Below are 18,542 nucleotides of genomic sequence, written 5' to 3'. Positions count from 1 at the left end.
ATCACTCAAAAACAAACAAAAAGCTGGAAGAGTAAAGATCCCCTAACTTCGCCAGCTGGTTTTGCTTTACGAAGACGAAATCTGGAGATACTTGTTTGTGATCTGGAGAGTAACTTGACAGTTTTGCACTTGGAGTGGAAGGCACCTAAGCGGACCGCGTCTCCTGAAGCCGGGCCTAGTCCGTCTCCCTGCTCCGAAGCATCATGTACATCTTGTTTTCTGTACAAGAAAGAAGAGCGCACTTCAGAATCAATTCAGATCACTAATGAGGCTCATGGTTTCAACCTCGATGTATAAAAAACACAAGGAAGAAAGATGGGGAAATTGAAATCTTAAATCCGGAAAGTGGAGGTAGGAGCATCGTCTTTCTTTCCTCATATTGAGGTTTTGTGATGGTAAAACTCAGCTCCAACTGAGAGTAAAAATCTGCAAAATTAAATCGGTATTTTTCCCAGGGACAAACTGCTTCTTTACCCTGTCATAACAGCCACTTCTTTGAGTGACTACTGTTTCCTTACAGAGAAATTTTTGTTTTCTAAAACTAGAGAACCAGAAACATTGTATCAGCACAGAGCTGCTGGTGAGAGTTCTGAGCACCACGTTCCACCTAACGAAACAAGCGCCCTGGGTTTACCTTACAGTGAATACCTGATTTAAACCTAAATCCCCTCCCCTCTTCACTTCTAAAACTTTACTTAAATTACTTCTTGAGATAGTTTCTGTTGGACAGTTTGTCTCGCTCGTCAGGTCGGGGACATACCAAAAGCTTAAACTGGATGGGATAATTCAGCGGTCTCTCGGGACGAAACTAAACATTAAAGAAAACCGAATGAGACACTCTTCCCTATTATGCTATCGGATGATTAATTAGTACATCCTGAAACGTACAATTTACTACAACTAGATACCTAGCTGTAACTTAAAAACACCAATTCTAATTTTTAAACAGCATAAGTCCCCCGAAGGGGGGTGCACCGTTCCTGGAAGTACTGCAATACCAGGTCGATGCGTGGAGTGGACGGAGCAAGCTCCTATTCCATCTCCTAATTCCAAAAATCCATTTAATATATTGTCCTCGGATAGAGGACGTATCAGATATTAAACTGATAAGAACAGATACTACACTTGATCTTAGCCAAAAGGCCGAGAAGCGATACTGATTCGTCCGCTTCCCAGCAACCCTTACCCTTAGAATAGCTTTTACGGTTGTGGTGATTTTGGTGGTATAAGGATTAGATTACTTTGCAATGTGAAGTACTTTTAAAATTCAATTTCCCATTATTCTTACTTCGTAATAATAGCCAGGCTTTAAAAAAAAACCTTAAATTTTGTTCCTTACTGCTTTGCCTGCCTGTTCGCCCTCGGTATGCTTTACATAAGTCCGCCCCTAAGCTGTTTTTACTTTCTTGGGATTGGTCCACATACAAGTCAGATTGCAATGTGGGCGTGGCCTCCTCCCTCCCGCCCCACCGCGTCAGTCTCCGGGCCTGAAGGTTTTCAGGTTTCCCGGGGGTGTGGGGCGGTGTCTCCCTTAGTGTGTGAATGACGGTGTGGCGGGTGCCGGCGCCCCTCTCCCGGGCCTTTATTTGGTGAGGCTGCATCTCCCAAGCACAGGCTTTGGAGTTCGAAGAACCGGGTTGGGATCCCTGCTCCCTAGTCCGTGACTTGATGACGTGAGGCCCGTTGCTTAGACGCCTGTCTCGGTCTCTGTTGCATGGGGGCTAGTAAGACGCGCTTGTGCGGCGCTCGTGAGCACCGGCACGCCGTGTGTGCGCGGCCCAGAGCTGACCGTGCAGGCTGGCCTTTAGGGCTGCGTTCCCCTCGCCGCGCAAGCCCACTTACATCTTGCGGTCTGCGCCATCCGTCACCCACCGTGGGCCCTTCGCAGAGGGGACTAGCGGCCCCGAGAAAGGCCTTGCGGACGTTCCCGATTCCTAAACCCCGGTGGGAGAGAGGGGGTGCGGCCAGCGTAGGTAAAACTGAAATGAATCTCAGGGTTGTGGGATCAAGCTCCCTGTCGGGCTCCCTGCTCAGTGGGGAGCCTGCTTCTCCCTCTCCCTCCCCCTGCTTGTGCACGATCTCTCTCTCTCTGTCAGATAAATAAATAAAATCTTAAAAAACAAAAACAAATACGTAGAATTATTACATTTGCTCCTGGGAGGCTATTGGTCCATTTGTTTGTGCTTACTGAGCACGCACTCTATAATGATAAAATCAGGCGTGGCCCTTGCCTTCATGACGTTCATAGTCTATCTACTGCGGAAAACAGGGAGAAGCATCCTGGGATCCTCCAGGCAAGAGCTGGTGGGGACTCGGGCAGGGGTGGCTCTGTGGCAGAGGTGGAGGGAAGTGGGGGAGTTTACAGAGAATCACTGGCTTTGATGACGGGAAAAGTGAGGCACAGATGGGGGTTCCCGGAGGCCCTGTGTGCAGGCCCATGCCAGGGTTGGCTGGGGAGCCCTGCCCCTGACTTAGGCCTGGTTCTACCTGGCCCGCTTTCCTGTGGCGACTCTGGGGTAGATTTGGGCAGCTCCTGGGCAAGAAACACCAGCTCTCCTCTGGGCCACCAGTTTCACCCTGCCTGCTAATGTGCGTCAGCCCCCTGGCTCTCTAGAAATTTGAATGTACACTTTCTGCTGAAAGGCTTTCATCCGGTGCCTGGGCTTTCTATGCCCCGGTGGAGGCTGATTCTGTCTCCAGCCTCACCGGTCAGTGGTGCCAGGCACCATTCCAAGTGCTTTATGTGTTTTAACAACCTTAACAGAGAAGTAGTTACTATCATCTTCCCTCTCTAACACATGGGGAAACTGAACCACAGCAGGTTAGGTGATTTTCTTAAAGTCACACAGTTGGTAGGTGGCAGGGACTCCAAACTCAGCCACCTGGCCTTGGAGCCCCCATTCCTAAAGCCTATGCCCTACCACCTTTGCTGGGCTCTCTTCCTGGATTTCAGACTCTATCCAAAATGGTTCTGTGTCCCCACTGAAACATCCTTCATGCTCCCTTCATCTCACTCCTACATTCGTCAGCTTGGCCTGTTGCTTCTACTATTCTATTCTATTCTATTCTATTCTATTCTATTAAATGACTCCGTTTCATTCCCTGGGCTGTTCCTCAGCCTCCACATCTTGCCTCTTTCCCATCTTAGCTCAAATGTCACCTCGTCCAAGATGCCTTCCCTGGCCACCTTCTTACCAAATCACAGTCTTGTTCTCTGCCAGCATTTCTCATAAATCTCATAAATCTCAGGGTGTCTGCAGCTTAGCACTACTGACATTTTGGGCTGAATAATTCACTGAGGAGTGGTGGAGAGAGAGCTGTGCATTGTAGGGTCTCCCCACTGGATGCCAGTAGTATAGCACCCCCAAAGCTGTAACAATCAAAAATGTCTCCAGGGATTGCTAAGTGTGGTCTGGGGAGGGGAGGCAAAAATCACCCCTGGTTGAAAACCACGGTGCAATTTCAAATATCTTATGTATTGGTGTCTTATTTTCCTTTTCCCTCTTCCTGTAGAAAATAACCAGACAGCAGTCAACAAAGGCAAGAGCAAGGCCCTGGCTCTTCTGAGTACACTGAGAGGTTCGGGACAGAGCAGCCTGTCAGTGGGTGGGGAGATAGGGGGTTGGGTGTAGCAGACCTGAGCAAATCAAAGGTCTCAGTGTCCAGTTGGGTTTCAGGTGAGTAGGTCAAGGGGTAAGCGGATGCCCCTGAAGCTCAGGGGAGAGGTCTGAGGCATCGGGAACAGGAGGAGGCAGGCCTCAATCATTCCAGCACTCTCCCCCATTTCTCCACGTTGTCTGTTCTTTCTTTCTTTCATCTTTTAGCCAAAGTAGCCATCGACTTGGACCTGAATTTGAATTCATTTGCTGAATGGTGAAAATAGTGTTCCTGGAAGCTTTCATTGTCAACCAGACTCTTCTGTTGAACGTTGCCTGGCTCCTGTGTTGGCTTAGACCCAGCTTTGGTTCCATCATCTGCTTGCTAAACTTCCCTAGGCTGGATTAGGTTAGCCGTGTCCTGGAGACTCCCAGAGAAAACAGCCTGGCCTAATGGTTAAGCACCTAGGACTTTACTATTGATCCTTCCCTCCCCTGCTATTCTAGCTCTGCCATAGCAGGCAAGTTCCTTGTCTCCTTGTGGGGTCCCTCCTCCAGCCGAGGATACTTGTGGCACCTACCTCCTATGGTTAGTAAAGGGGGAGAGGTCCTGCACATAGGGGCTGGTCTGTAGTAAAAGCCCCAAACTTGCTTGTAGTTTTCAGTCTCAGCTCCACCTGACCTCTGTGTGGCTTTAACACAATTCATCTGCTACTTCCGATTAGCACTCTGCTGATTGTCCCACTGCTTGCGGTACCTCATTGTGGGCTTCTAGTGTTCCTCCCCGCCTTTCTCCCCCCATGGCCCCGCTTTAAAGCTGGTCCTCCTTCAGGGTCCTTGCATGTTTTTTTCTTATGCAACCCATTTTCATAGCTGAATTACTGTATTGACATGGTTGCCATTTAATGAGCAAAAAATCCACGTTTTTTTTTTTTTTAAGATTTTGAGGTGGGGGGAGAGGGGAAGAGAGTGTGTGCGGGCGAGGTCGCACAAGCAGGGGGAGGGGCAGAGGGAGGGGCAGAGGGAGAAGCAGGCTCCCGTTTGAGCAGGGAGCCAGACAAGTTGGGGCTCAATTCCAGGACTCTGGGATCATGATCTGAGCTGAAGGCAGATGCTTAACTGAGCCTCCCAAGCACCCCAAATGCATGTTCTTTAAATTAAATTGCCTTATGGTTTTTTTAAATGATTTTATCTTGGGGGTGCCTGGGTGGCTCAGTCGTTAAGCGTCTGCCTTCGGCTCAGGTCGTGATCCCAGGGTCCTGGGATCGAGCCTCACATCGGGCTCCCTGCTCCGCGGGGAAGCCTACTTCTCCCTCTCCCACTCCCCCTGCTTGTGTTCCTGCTCTCGCTGTGTCTCTGTCAAATAAATAAATACAATCTTTAAAAAAAAATTTTATTTTTTAAAAAAGATTTTATTTGGGGGCGCCTGGGTGGCTCAGTCGTTAAGCGTCTGCCTTCGGCTCAGGTCATGATCCCGGGGTCCTGGGATCGAGCCCTGCGTCGGGCTCCCTGCTCCGCGGGAAGCCTGCTTCTCCCTCTGCCACTCCCCCTGCTTGTGTTCCCTCTCTCTCGCTGTGTCTCTCTCTCTGTCAAATGAATAAATAAAATCTTAAAAAAAAAAAAAAAAAAGATTTTATTTGAGGCGGCGGGCGGGGAGGTAGAAGGTGAGGGAGCGTCTCAAGCAGACTCCATGCAGAGCGCAGAGCCCAGAGCCCCAAGCAGGGCAGACCCCAGGATCCCAAGACCGGGACCCAAGCCAAAACCAAGAGCTGGACACTCAACCGACTGAGCCACCCAGGAGCCCCTAAGTTGCTCTACAGTTCTGACATAATATGCATATCTAAAACTTATACGGATGGGAATCCCATTTTGAGCAACAAAAGGATGTTCATTACAAGAACTACTTATGTCGTTGAGCATCTGCCTTCGGCTCAGGTCATGATCCCAGGGTCCTGGGATCGAGCCCCGCATCGGGCTCCCTGCTCCGCGGGAAGCCTGCTTCTCCCTCTCCCGCTCCCCCTGCTTGTGTTCCCTCTCGCGTTGTGTCTCTGTCAAATAAGTAAAATCTTAAAAAAAGAACCCTACTTACGTCAACCAGAACTGCCTGGTGGGATGGGGATGGAGGTTGTTTACATAAGTGTGCAGATCTGAGCCTCCAGGTGAGGCAACTATTTAACTGCTCTAAAGATTTAAGCATTGACCTACGCACACAAACGTCACCCCAGACAGTGCTTCTACTTTGACAACTTCCTTTAATTCCCTTCATCCCCAAAGCCAGCTTGCCCAGGGACAATTAAAAAGCAAGATCTGGGGGCACCCGGGTGGCTCACTCAGGTCTTGGGGTCCTGGGATCCAGCTTCTGTTGGGCTCTGTGCCAAGTGGGGAACCTGCTTGGATTCTCTCCCCCTCCTGCCCCGCACACTAAAATGTTCTAAAAAATAAAAAGCAAAGATTTGAAATTACCAGGTTTGTGTGGGGACAGGGAACCCATCTTAATGATCTTAACTCCACTTCCTCAATTTATGCCCAGATACAATGGCACATGGAGACAGATGGATATTCATTGCAAATCACATTCATGTAGGTGTTCACGGAGCGGCTCTAACCGATGTCCTAAGTGAAGTACTGCTTTCCGACTGAGAGAACAATGGAAGGAGGGACGCCTGGGTGGCTCAGTTAAGCGTCTGCCTTCGACTCAGGTCATGATCCCAGGGTCCTGGGATGGAGCTCCCTGCTCAGCAGATTCTGCTTCTCCCACTCCCTCTGCCCCTCTCCTGGGCTGTGCTCTCTCTCAAATAAAACCTCAAAGAGAAAAAAAAGAAACGGGACAAGCACAAGCAGGGTCGTTCCAGTCAAAATATATTTACACCAACAGCATAAACTGACAATGATTAGCCAAGGTAGGCCTCTTAGCAGTTGACTTTTTTTTTTAAGTATTTATTTGACCCAGAGGAAGAGAGAGAGCACAAGCAGGGGAAGTGGCAGGCAAGCAGAGAGGGAGGGAGAAGCAGGCTCTCTGCTGAGCAAGGAGCCCCATGTGGGGCCCGATCCCAGGATCCTGGGATCATGACCTGAGCCGAAGGCAGCTGCTTAACCAACGGAGCCACCCAGGCGCTCCAGCAGTTGACTTTTAAGTAGGCTCCATGCCCAGTGTGAAGCACAATGCAGGGCTTGAACTCATGACCCTGAGACATCAAACTGGATGCCTGACTGAACTACGCAGGGGTCCCCAGCAGTGACTTTTGGGCTGTAAGTCCCATATTGAGTCACCTCCATGAAATCGCGCAGACCATTCCAGAAAAAGAATGTATGTAGAGACCCAGAGGTTCACTTACAGGAACAGAAATTCAAGGGTTGTAGGCCTGATCCTACAGAGAAAGCAGACTCCACAGAAAACATGTTGAAGTTTCATGGGCAGAAAAGGGCAGTGAAACACCAAAATCTGACAGCCACTTTTTTTGAGTCTAAGGGATCCTAAGCCTTGATGGTCATGCTCCAAGCCAGTGCCCTCAGCCAAGCCTGCTAAAGTTATCACCCAAACCCAGCACACATTTCACAGTGAGGCAGGTGGTGGTGAACCTCAGGAGATCTACTGAGGCTCCTTGAACAATGCTTCCCCGAGCTGGACAGCAGTAGGCAACCTGCCACACTAAACAGAACAGTGCTGACAAGAACAAATTCCCCAGGATTATTTCCTTCTGCCCACCTAGACACTAAAACACATGAGCCACAATGAAGGTTAAACTTTTATTTAAAAAGGCCGAAACAACTGTATGCTAATTTCCACAGCTAGGTTGTACAAAAAAAATGACCTGAAGATTTCCTTTTGGTATCCCTGAAGAACTGGATTCCTGTACAGGAAAGAAAGAAAAAAAAGTGAGTTTCCTTATTAGGTATGAATGTATTATGTTGAGTTTGTAACTGGCTACCCCTTTAAACTAGTTCACGTTAAAAAGTTAGTTTCCAGGTATACTTTATGTTTATCTAGGCCTATTAAATATTAAACACCGATATTTGAACAGATGCATACCTGTGATATAGGCCTTGTTCTTTCTTCAGACCTGGAACACAAATATACGATCTACTTCAGCAAGTGATTTATTCCCTTTCCCATATTTAGAAATCCCTTATGATCCCTCAGACAGTTCCTTCTGGAACAAGCTTCCTCTTTTCCTCCAGCCAGCCCCAGTGGGTTCACCTTTACAGGCTCTGGGACTGGGACAGGAAGTAAGACATGTGACTGTTTCTTCACTGGGAGTTCTAGTTTGGGCTACCCTGCACCACCTAGATTTACTCACCTCTGACTTCAGACTGGAGCTGATCAGCAAAGTGGCTGAGGGTTCCTGCAAAAGATTGAGAACTAAGCCTCTCAAACATCTCCAGGGTTCCCTATTGCTGAGAGCAAAGGCATATCTGTAAAGGCTTTGTAGGTTTCAGAATGCTTCTTTTACAGTAACCAGGTAGTCCACAGAACTTCCTATTGGCTTGAAGCCTACTTGATAACTTTTCTCACTGTTGTCACTTTGTTCCAAGGCAAGCTCACAGCTCAGAAAATACCTTTCAGTCACGATGATCAGACTGGGGCGGTATCGAATTCATCACTGGTGAGGGGGAGCTTGTTGTAGGTGGTTCTAGCCACAGACAAGACTCTGGAGTGAGCCAGTAAGGTCTTCTTATAGCTACCCAGACAAGTGCCACCCAACACACAGCCCCCAAAAACACCCGGCAAATTTTATATAGCAGCTAAGTGATGTTACAAAGGCATTTACCTTCAATCATTCTTGGGCTCCACATAAGGCACTGGACCTGAAACAATTAAGAACAGAGTCAGTAATGCTTACGTCCAACAGTAAGAGTTTTTCCTGCTTAAACTATCATTCCTAGGAAAATCAGATTTCCGAGTCTCAACAGCAAGTCATCAGCCGAACGAGATTCCATGTTAGTCATCATGTATTTAGACCTTCGAAAGGGTATTTTTTTCTACCCAATATGCTCCATGAACCACATATGGAAACAACTCACCTTTGAGCAGACAAGCAGGTTAATGGGTAACAGCACCTAGAGAAAGACAAAAGTTTAGGTGGATAAAAAGCCCTTCCACATAGCATCCCTCCACTTCTGCCTTCTCCAGTTTCTCAGGTGTTCACTTATTTTCATTGTGTAGGTCATAGTGAGCTAGTTTGATTCATCATGGAAACCGCCTACTTGGTGGCATGAGCCACAGACATTAATCCACTAACCTGTTAACTCCGGAGGCTTTTGGGCAGCACACAGGAACAAGCTGCTCCTGAAAGAGAAGATTACGTAATTAGTGAGGGATCTAAAACAGCCACATCCATTCTAGCTATGGTTAATGGATTTAAACTAAGAAAAGCCAAGCAGATGCTACGGACAGGCATACGCTGGTACCTCAGACAGTTCCTTACGAACAAATTCTCATCCTTTCTCCCAGTTAGCCCCAGTGGGTTCACCATTACTGGCTCTGGGGCTAGAACAGGGGTAAGACAGGATGCTTGCTTTCCTCACTGGCACATACTCTGGCAAGCCACAACCACTAAGGTTACAAGTACTCACTCACCATCCTTAACGCTTTCCAAAGTTCAACCCTGGGCAGAATAATCAATGAACATCTAGAAGAAATAGATCAAGGGACGTCTGGCTGGCTCAGTTGGTGGAGCATTCGACTCGAGCTCGAGGTCATGAGTTTGAGCCCCACGTTGGGCATGGAGCCTATGTAAAAAATAAATAAAAAATAAAACTGCTCAGAATAAATAGATCAAGAAACATCACTACAAGAACCAGAAACCTATATGGGTCAATGAAGCGTCTCGTCACAACAAAACACCCATAACAAAATCCTCCTTTGGATAACGAATTCACATATATGCTAATCACAGTATTGGGAGAAACTACTTACTTTAAGACAGAGAAACGTGTCACCATCAGGACAACCTGCAAAAGGGGAACAAATGGTTATCTAAAAATATAAAATGGAATAAAGTTTCTTCGTTAACAGAAACTGCCATCAGAACTCTAACATGCTATTAATTGTCGCACCTCACAGAGGATCAGCATATCTATTCAAATCATCTGACAGTTGATATATGGGTGAGGGAGAGCACACCCTCACAAGAACTGTACTGCTGGGCTGCTCTCTCCCTCCACAGCAAAGTCATTACAAGAGAACAAGCTGGAAGGAGCAAAAAGGCAATGCTGCTCCACTGGCCATTTGCTCTCCTGGTTGTAGGCAAAACCGGAGAGGACACTCCAATCCCCCATCTGAACAATTCATTACCTGTATTCACCCTGGGAGGCAGTTGGATTCCTCAGGCCTAGTGATGAGATGCTGAAACAGAAAAGGAAGGCATTTTATGTACCTAAGAATAGTGACTCATAGACCCTTGAGTACTCTTGGCCCACTTCTCAGTAGGAAGGTGACATCACTTCAAGTTCAGCCATATGCTTGTCTTTTGTTATGTTCATCACTGAGTGGTCAGCACAATTTCAACAAGAACAAACCCCACCTAGACACTGCCCACCCACACCTGCGGAAATCATCGCATACCCACCTGGAGCATTACTGTTAATACCTAGTTTGCGTGACAGGTCTTGTCCCATCCTCCAACCTGTAAGGCTTTTTGAGCTGAACCACATCTGAAAAAAGACGAGGAGCACCCCTCACTTAGTTCCACACCTTGCAGTCTGTCTCGCGTGCGTGCCCTAACACCTCCGCGCTAAAACCCCAAGCGTTTGCTGCGGGATGGTGCTACTCAGAATTCTTATGTTTTCTCCACTATCCATCAGAAAGAGAGAGTTCAATTTAAGTATCATCCCCGTAGCACATCCCACGGGACTTGCGTAAACTCCACAACGGAGAAACGGTGGTAAAGAATAGCCATAAACTTACCCTAACAAGTCGGCTCTTCTCCATTCTTCAGCGTCCAAAAGTGCGCCCCGACCCTGTAGACAAGAGGACAGTAAATCAACACTCGTGATTTCACAATCGCTTCTTCCCGGAGCTACGACTGTGCTGGACTTCGGCTATTCAAGGCCCGTCTCTTCAGAGAGTCTTATCCTCACGGAACTCAGTACAGGTCTGTGAAAAGGTTCTCATCACAGAGAGGGCCGCCGCTACGGCCCGCCATCGCCATTTTGTCCTTCACAAAGCTCCGCTGCTGCTTCGTGGATTCAAGGCCATGGCCGAGATCTTACCCTTCCCCCGCCAACCAATAAGTGCAACCCTAAATGCTCAGCGTGCTACGCTCACTTGGTTTAAGAAAATAAAACAAAGAAAGAGCCACTCACGTAACGTCGCGAAAAAAATGAGACCGAAGGGCCGTAGCGCGACACTTAAATACCACCTCGCAGAGGCCCACGGGATTTGGGGGCGGGACTATGGCGGACGCAGGCGCATAAGGAGAGGGCGCGCGAGCCCGGGGAGTTGTGGGTAAAGAATCCAGGGAAAGCGGGAGTGCCATGCGCACCCTCAGGAGCTGGGGCGCGAAAAAGACGCGCATGCGCTTTAGGGAAGCGCGCGGGCGCCGGTGTCTGTGAGCTGGGGGTCTGTACCCCAGGCTCTCTCTGGGACAAGAGCGCGGAGGCTTTGGCTTCGCACCGGTAGTGGGCGACCCTCTGCCTCGGTCACCGCTGCCTGCCCCCACACCCTTTCCTGAGCACTCCCCTTACATACACACCCTAAACCGGTGTGCGGGCTCCGCCTCCACGGGTCCCGAACCTCCTGCAGCCTCGACCAGTGTCATCTCGGTCCCACGCCTGCCGCCCAGGCGCATTCCAGGGCTGGTGCGCAGGGTCCCTGCGTAGCGGGCGTCTTGGGGGAGGTCCTTTGCATGGAGCCATTTCGGAAAATTGAATCAGGCCGTAAGTGCTCTGCTAGAGTCTTCTGACAGGGTCTGATTTTTCCTGAGCGGCCACCTATGACCTGCTGTCTAGTCCGCTGTCGCTAGGAGCTTGGCTTGTAGCTGGACTAATAGTCGCTATCATTGGAAGCACTGTTTTAAGCACACTACACGAATTGATTAGTTCTCCCAAATCCCTAGATAGCCCATTTTATAGATAAGGGACCCTAGGTGTAAAGAGTTCTTATAGAGCTGCTTCCATCTCCCACCTGATCGTCAAGGTGGTTCCAGTCACCTCTAGACCGTTAAGACCAATTGGCCTGGTTCATCAGTAGTTTGCGGTAAGCACCTAGTGTACTTGCAGGTTTTAGAAACATTGCCTAAACTCTGACTATCTGCTCTGCTGGATGACCTCACCTAATACTGCAACCCGGGAAGGAAGGTAATAAATGTTACAAATGAGGAGACTGAGGTCTAGGGAGGTTAAGTAACTTGCTGGGTATTATCCATTTAAGAGATACCAGAGCCAAGCAGTCTGCAAATCCAGGCAGTCGGATTCCATGCCCACTATGCTTTACTGCTCTCATCTCAACAGTTCCTGCTCAAGGTAGTCAGGGAGCAGGAAAATGCACAGGAAACAGATGGAATGATCCCTGGGTCCTGTTTCTCAATCTTTTTTTCATCATCGTCTCCCCCTCCCCAGGAGCCTTAAAAAGACATTTCCCCCTCCAATCCCACTCATGAAATTTTAATACCACTGATATACTGCATATCTGCTTATGTACGATGGCCCTTTGGTGGGCCAGAAACCTCTTTAATATCTAAGATTTTTCTGCCCCTCCCCCTGCCAAACCGATTGTCACTCTTTCGGGGGCAACACTGTCCCTATGTGTGTCCCAGGGTGACATAACAAGTATTCACAATGAGAGAATTCCAGTTTGAATACATTTAGGGACAAATAAATTTATTTACTCAGCAAATATTAATTGCTTGTTCAAATACATGATTGAAAAGTTCTACCAAGGGGCGCCTGGGTGGCTCAGTCGTTAAGTGTCTGCCTTCGGCTCAGGTCATGATCCCAGAGTCCTGGCATCGAGCCCCTCGTTGGGCTCGCTGCTCAGGGGGCGGGAAGGCGGGAAGCCTGCTTCTCCCTCTCCCACTCCCCCTGCTTGTGTTCCCTCTCTCGCTGGGTGTCTTTCTGTCAAATAAATAAAATCTTAAAAAAAAAAGTTGTAACAAAATATATAGAAGATGTGGGGGTACCTGGCTGACTCAGTCAAAGGAGTCAGTGATTCTTGATCTTGGGGTGCTGAATTCAAGCCCCACATTGGGTATAGAGATTACTTAAATAAGTAACTACAAAACCCAAAATATTTTAATATATATTTATGTATACACACACACACACACATTATATATAATGAAACAGTTAAACCACGGACAATTCAGAAGATCCAGAGTAGGCTGATAGGTTATAGAGGGGTTGTGTGTGGGAATGGGAGTTGGAAATGCTTTATGGAGTGCCTGGACCTTGAAGAGTAGATAAAAAGACCGAAGGGGGTTGGGTGGGGATTCCAGTTAAAATTTGAGCACAGGGGTGCCTGGGTGGCTTAGTCGTTGGGCATCTGCCTTTGGCTCAGGTCATGATCTCGGGGTCCTGGGATCAAGCCCCGTGTCGGGCTCCCTGCTCCGCGGGAAGCCTGCTTCTCCCTCTCCCACTCCCCCTGCTTGTGTTGCCTCTCTAGCTGTGTCTCTCTCTGTCAAATAAATAAATAAAATATTTAAAAAAAATTGAGCTCAGGCTTGGAGCTGGAACAGAAAGGAAGTGTATGGATGTTTCCAAAAGTTGGAAAGAGGCAAGTTATTGTTTGGTGTCCTTTTGATGTTGTAAAGTGGGCCAACACATCCTGGGGGTTATCTGATTTTCTAGGGAGTGTGCACTTTTGTTGGACTTCCTATTTGCTCTTGATTTGGTTATTTTATAATTCTGTGAAATCCTTGTGTGACATTAGCCAGTTTTATATCTACCTATGAACAAATTAATTCATATCAGCATTCTTGACGGATGGACTCTAAAATACTCCTTTCCTAGAATTTTCTTTTGAACCAGTCTTAAATCTTATTTATTCTCTTATTAGTAGGTTGCATAAAATATTTTTTAAAAAGGTTTTATTTATTCATTAGAGAGAGAGAGCTCGCGCGCGCAGGGGAGGAGCAGAGAGAGAGGGAGAAGCAGGCTCTCCACTGATGAGGGAGCCTGATCCAGAGCTCCATCCCAGGACCCTGAGATCATGACCTGAGCTGAAGGCAGATGGTTAACCAACTGAGGCACCCAGGCGCCCCTTTCCTGTGGTTTTTACAACAAATTTAATCTGGCTCCCAGGCTCTGGTTTCCTCCCTTTTAATCAATCCATTCTCTACCTTGTAGCAGAGTGATCTTTCCAAATAAAACATTTGTGCTCAAGTCTCAGTTCTCAGGGGCGCCTGAGAATAAATATTTATTTGAGAGAGAAAGTGAGAGACAGATTTTATTTATTTATTTGTCAGAGAGAAAGAGAGAGACAGAGCTTGAGCTGAGGGGAGGGGCGCCACCCCTCCCTTTTAAAGCAATCTCCACACGCAACGTGGGGCTGGAACTCACAACCCCGAGATCAGGAGTAGCACAGTCCACCACTGAAGAAGCCACATGCCCCAAAACTTCCATCTTTCTTGACCTCTCAGTAGCATTTGACACTGTTAACCTGCCCTTCTTCCTGAGCTATTCTCAACCCTTGCTTTCTGGGACCCGGCCCTCTCCTGGGTCTCCTCTTGCTTCTTGGCTGTTTTCACTATATCTATCCCTACGCGTTCTTCAGGGCTCTGCCCCAGGCCCTCTTGTTTTCTCATTCGCTATGCTCTGCCTAGACCAACTTACCCATCATCTTGGCCTCATTTACCATATATATGCTGCCATGTCCCCAACATCATCTCAACCCACGATCTTCTGAACTGCACACCTTGTATCTAACGGTCTGCCAGACATCTTCATTGGGATTGCCCATAAACAGCTCCACTTGTCCAAAACTGAATTCGTTGTCTTTTCCTACAAATCTGTTCCTTCTCCAATGTGCCCTCTCTTGCTCGATTGTGATCATTATCTCCAGAGCAGATGCACTGTAAATGCTCTCCAGACAAAGACTGCCAGGAACATATTTGTATTGGAGCAACTTGGGTTTATTACTTGTTACAGTGAGGAAGAACCCACACCACGGGAAACCGCAGGGTGTCTCAGTAGGAGGGCGTTACAAAGAACTTATTGTAGGACCTGGGCTTGTGTTAGGTGCTTTGGGGGAGGGTTTAAACAAGTGAAGCTTTACTTTTTTACTTTTTTACTCTGGATTTGATGTTTTCAGGACGTGGCGTTGTTTTATTATTGGGTATCTTATTATGTCTTACCTAGAAGGAGGGAAGACTGTAGTCGATGAGGCTAACCTATGATTGGTGAAGAAGCAACAGTCGCTCATAGTAGCCAGGATAGGGAGCTGTTCGGACTTTTGTGATTTGGACAATGTTCATGTTTTTTTCTGTGTTCAGACGTGATTATAGAATGGGCTTGTTTTGACTTGACCCATCCTGATCCGAGAGTGGCCTTGTCTTATGTTGATGTTCCGAAATTATGTTCAACAGGAGAGCACCAAGGCCTCGGTGTAAGTGCCAGGCAGCTTCTAGATGTCAGCAGCTGCTTTTCTCTTTCTCAGTACCCTAGCTTAAGCCATTCTCCCTGGATTTCTGCTACAGATTCCCAACCTGGTTTCCTGGCTCTGACTTTGCCTCCTCCTCCTTTTTCTCCTTCTGCTTCTTCTTCTTCTAGTTTATTTTTAAGTAGTCTCCACCCAACATGGGGCTTGAACTCACAACCCCGAGATCAAGAGTCCTATGCTCTACTGACTGAGCCAGCCAGGAGCCCCTGACTTTACCCCCTTCTAATCTATTCTCCACATTATAGCCGGAGTAGTCTTGTGGTCTTCCTCCCTCCCTTCCTTCCTTTCTTCCTTCCTTCTTTCCTCTCTTTCTTTCTTTCAAGATTTTTACTCAAAGAAAGAGAGAGAGAGCACAGAGAGAGAGAGAGAGAGAGAGAGAGAGAGAAGCAGACTCCCTGCTGAGCAGGGACCCCGATGCAGGGCTCCATCCCAGGACCCTGGGATCATGACCTGAGCCGAAGTCAGACGCTCAACCCACTGAGCCACCCAGGTGCCCAGAGTGATTTTTCTAAATGAACAATCTGATCTCAGTGAAAAATACTCAGTGCTCCTCCTTTGCTCTTAGGTAGGTTCAAGTCTGTACCTACCGACAGAGCCAACAAGGCCCACTTTTGTTTTTTAATTTTTTTTTAAGATTTTTAAAAATTATTTATTTATTTGACAGAGAGAGAGAGAGAGAGAGAGAGAGACGCAGGAGAGAGGGAACAAAAGCAGGGGGAGTGGGAGGGAGAAGCAGACTTCCTGCTGAGCTGGGAGTCCGATGCGAGGCCCAATCCCAGGATCCTGGGACCATGATGTGAGCTGAAGGCAGACGCTTAACGACTGAGCCACCCAGGCGCCCCTGTTTTTCAGTTTTAATATCACTACTGCATTCCTTCCCTTGTTCTACTTCACCCCTTACCCACATAAACTCCCTGAGAGCAGAAATCATGTCTGTATAATTTATTTTATCCCCATCGTGTAGAACAGGCATGACACTGTAATTCATTGATTGCCTGCCCCATGCTATGAAGTAAGCTCCTGAAGAGGTTGTTACGAGAAATACTTGAACTGTAGTCAGCTTCCTCGCCGGAGGAAGCTCTTCGAGGATAGAAGCAGCGTCTGCCCCCTCCTGGCAGCGAAGGGCACTGCCTCCATTTGCGGAGGAGAAGGTATACGCAATTGAACGGTTCTCTGCTGGGAGCTGGGAGGAGGGCATTCACCTCTGGGAAAAATTCAATTTGAGAACAGAATTTCCTTATTTCCTGAACCGTGGAGGAATATGCCATTGGGAAGTTCTCCCGGGGAAGGATTAGACTGGTTTTAGAAAGAGCTGAGATGTGGAATTTTTATAAGGGACAGCTTGAAGCCTGCTTTTACAGCCTTGAGTGCAAGTTCGGGAAACAAGTTCTGACGGGAACCTTAATTGTAGGTTGTTTCTTTGTTTTTTGGTCCAAGATCATGAGTAGTGTGTGTTATTATCATTTAATATTTCGTAAATCCTCTACCTGAGGTTACTTTATGAAGGGGATTTTTGGAACAGGGAGATTGAGTAGAGGCTGGCTCCATCCAATTCACAGACCAGTCTGATATCGCAGTACCTCCATGAATGGTATGGTTCTCCCTTTTGGGATGGTTGTCAGTTAAAATGCAGACTGTTGGTATTCCACTGTGTCTTTTGCTTTTTGAAAAAAAAAATTTGAGGTGAATCTGCTGTTTCCCCTCTTTCTTTCATGCTGTATTTTTGATGCATATTTTGTCTTTTATGTCCTGGTTCTGTAAGATTTAGTTATTTTATAGTATTCTATTTAGAAATTTTCTACAGGTTATTTTGTCCCCTAGTGATAGACCTTTTTTCAGATTACCAAATATTTAATGCTATAACCAGTGCTACAGTGAAGTCTTTTGTATGTTGCTTTGTGCACATGTATGAGAGTTTCTCTGGGGTATGAATCTAGAAGTGACATTTCTGGATAATAGCAAGAGTGTTTTCAGTTCTATAGACTGTTGCAAATTGCCCACATATCGTGAATTGCAATTCTCTGCTATTCCTGAATAATCCCATTTTTGCTGGCAAAATAACTGACAGTTTTATTTTGAGGGTTAACAGTTGCTAGTATAAATGGCAATTAAAAAAACATTTTTCTAGTTGTTTGGTACTGGCATACAGGAAAGAATTGTTTTGTGTCTAGTTTTTATTGAACTCTTATTCTAATCATTTGTAGATTCAATTTGATTTTTCTTTTTTTTAAAAGATTTTATCTTTTAAGTAATCTCTACACACAACATGGGGCTCGAACCTAAAACCCCAAGATCAAGAGTTGCATGCTCCACTGACTGAGCCAGCCAGGTGCCCCTCAACCTGATTTTTCTGTACAGAATTTTTCTGTTAGTAGAGAAAAACATTTAGGTCTTAATTTTTCTTGCAAATTGAATGTTAGTTACCTATAAAAGCGTTTGTAAATTACTGATAATAAACTAAATGTGAGACCTGAAACCATAAAAATTCTAGAAGAGAGCACAGGCAGTAAAGTCTCTGACATTGGCCATAGCAACATTTCTTCTAGATATGTCTCCTTAGACAAGGGAAATAAAAACAAAAATAAACTATTGGGACCTCATCAAAATAAAAAGCTTCTATGCAGAAGTGAAGGAAACAATCAACAAAACTAAAAGGCAACCAACTGAATAGGAGAAGGTATTTGCAAATGACATATCCAAGAAGGATTAGTATCCAAAATACATAAAGAACTTTACAAATTAACATTTCTAAAACAAATAATCCAGTTAAAAATGGGCAGAAGACATGAACAGACATTTCTCCAAAGAAGACATTCAGATGGCCAACAGACACATGAAAAGATGCTCAACATCACTCATCATGAGGGAAATGCAAATCAAAACTACAATGAGATACCGCCTCACACCTGTCAGAATGGCAAAAATCAATAACACAGAAGCAACAAGTGTGGAAAAACAGGAACCCTCTTGCACTGTTGGTGGAAATGCAAACTGATGCAACCACTGTGGAAAACAGTATGGAGGTTCCTCAAAAAGTTAAAAATAGAACTACCCTACAGTCCAGTAATTGCACTGCTGGGTATTTACCTCACCAAATGCAAAAACTAATTCAAAGGGATACATGCACCCCCATATTTATAGCACCGTTATTTACTATAACCAAATTATGGAAGCTGTTCAGGTGTCCATCGACAGATGAATGGATAAAGAAGATGTGGTCTATATACACAATGGAATATTATTCAGTCATAAAAAAGAATGAAATCTTGCCATTTGCAACACTGTGGATGGAGCTAGAGAGTATTATGCTGAGTGATCTAAGTCAGAGAAAGATAAATGCCATATTATTT

The 18,542-nt window shown here is 46.5% G+C and overlaps 1 long non-coding RNA gene and 10 other non-coding genes across 12 annotated transcripts; 1 reads left to right on the top strand and 10 right to left on the bottom strand.

The window, feature by feature from the left end:
• Positions 1-964: 964 nt before the first annotated feature.
• Positions 965-1,155, bottom strand: LOC114220562 (U2 spliceosomal RNA). The gene has a single exon (XR_003611587.1). It is a non-coding gene; the product is annotated as a U2 spliceosomal RNA (small nuclear RNA).
• A 6,174-nt stretch (positions 1,156-7,329) lies between these two features.
• LOC114220520 (uncharacterized) lies at positions 7,330-10,977 on the bottom strand. 2 transcript variants are annotated; one of them, XR_003611573.1, is made up of 12 exons: positions 10,902-10,977; positions 10,504-10,556; positions 10,187-10,250; positions 9,892-9,942; positions 9,514-9,548; positions 9,175-9,326; positions 8,837-8,883; positions 8,619-8,654; positions 8,366-8,402; positions 7,895-7,939; positions 7,627-7,657; positions 7,330-7,447 (listed from the first exon to the last, which is right to left on the bottom strand). It is a non-coding gene; the product is annotated as an uncharacterized LOC114220520 (long non-coding RNA). The 2 variants fall into 2 exon arrangements; XR_003611572.2 differs by having other exon boundaries at positions 10,166-10,250; positions 10,902-10,966.
• Positions 7,729-7,853, bottom strand: LOC114220561 (small nucleolar RNA SNORD22). Its single transcript, XR_003611586.1, has one exon. It is a non-coding gene; the product is annotated as a small nucleolar RNA SNORD22 (small nucleolar RNA).
• LOC114220560 (small nucleolar RNA SNORD31) lies at positions 8,137-8,205 on the bottom strand. Its single transcript, XR_003611585.1, has one exon. It is a non-coding gene; the product is annotated as a small nucleolar RNA SNORD31 (small nucleolar RNA).
• Positions 8,481-8,550, bottom strand: LOC114220559 (small nucleolar RNA SNORD30). Its single transcript, XR_003611584.1, has one exon. It is a non-coding gene; the product is annotated as a small nucleolar RNA SNORD30 (small nucleolar RNA).
• LOC114220555 (small nucleolar RNA SNORD29) lies at positions 8,727-8,793 on the bottom strand. The gene has a single exon (XR_003611580.1). It is a non-coding gene; the product is annotated as a small nucleolar RNA SNORD29 (small nucleolar RNA).
• LOC114220563 (small nucleolar RNA SNORD22) lies at positions 9,002-9,127 on the bottom strand. Its single transcript, XR_003611588.1, has one exon. It is a non-coding gene; the product is annotated as a small nucleolar RNA SNORD22 (small nucleolar RNA).
• LOC114220556 (small nucleolar RNA SNORD28) lies at positions 9,617-9,691 on the bottom strand. Its single transcript, XR_003611581.1, has one exon. It is a non-coding gene; the product is annotated as a small nucleolar RNA SNORD28 (small nucleolar RNA).
• Positions 10,015-10,087, bottom strand: LOC114220557 (small nucleolar RNA SNORD27). Its single transcript, XR_003611582.1, has one exon. It is a non-coding gene; the product is annotated as a small nucleolar RNA SNORD27 (small nucleolar RNA).
• On the bottom strand, positions 10,362-10,435 carry LOC114220558 (small nucleolar RNA SNORD26). Its single transcript, XR_003611583.1, has one exon. It is a non-coding gene; the product is annotated as a small nucleolar RNA SNORD26 (small nucleolar RNA).
• Positions 10,978-16,603: 5,626 nt separating the features above from the next.
• Positions 16,604-16,794, top strand: LOC114220568 (U2 spliceosomal RNA). The gene has a single exon (XR_003611593.1). It is a non-coding gene; the product is annotated as a U2 spliceosomal RNA (small nuclear RNA).
• The last annotated feature ends 1,748 nt before the right edge of the window (positions 16,795-18,542 follow it).

Source organism: Eumetopias jubatus, unplaced genomic scaffold (genome assembly GCF_037043125.1).
Source record: "Eumetopias jubatus isolate StellerSeaLion01/CBP00866 unplaced genomic scaffold, mEumJub1_p1.0 scaffold_13, whole genome shotgun sequence".
Classification (NCBI taxonomy): domain Eukaryota; kingdom Metazoa; phylum Chordata; class Mammalia; order Carnivora; family Otariidae; genus Eumetopias; species Eumetopias jubatus.
This window is presented reverse-complemented; position numbering and strand designations above follow the sequence as displayed.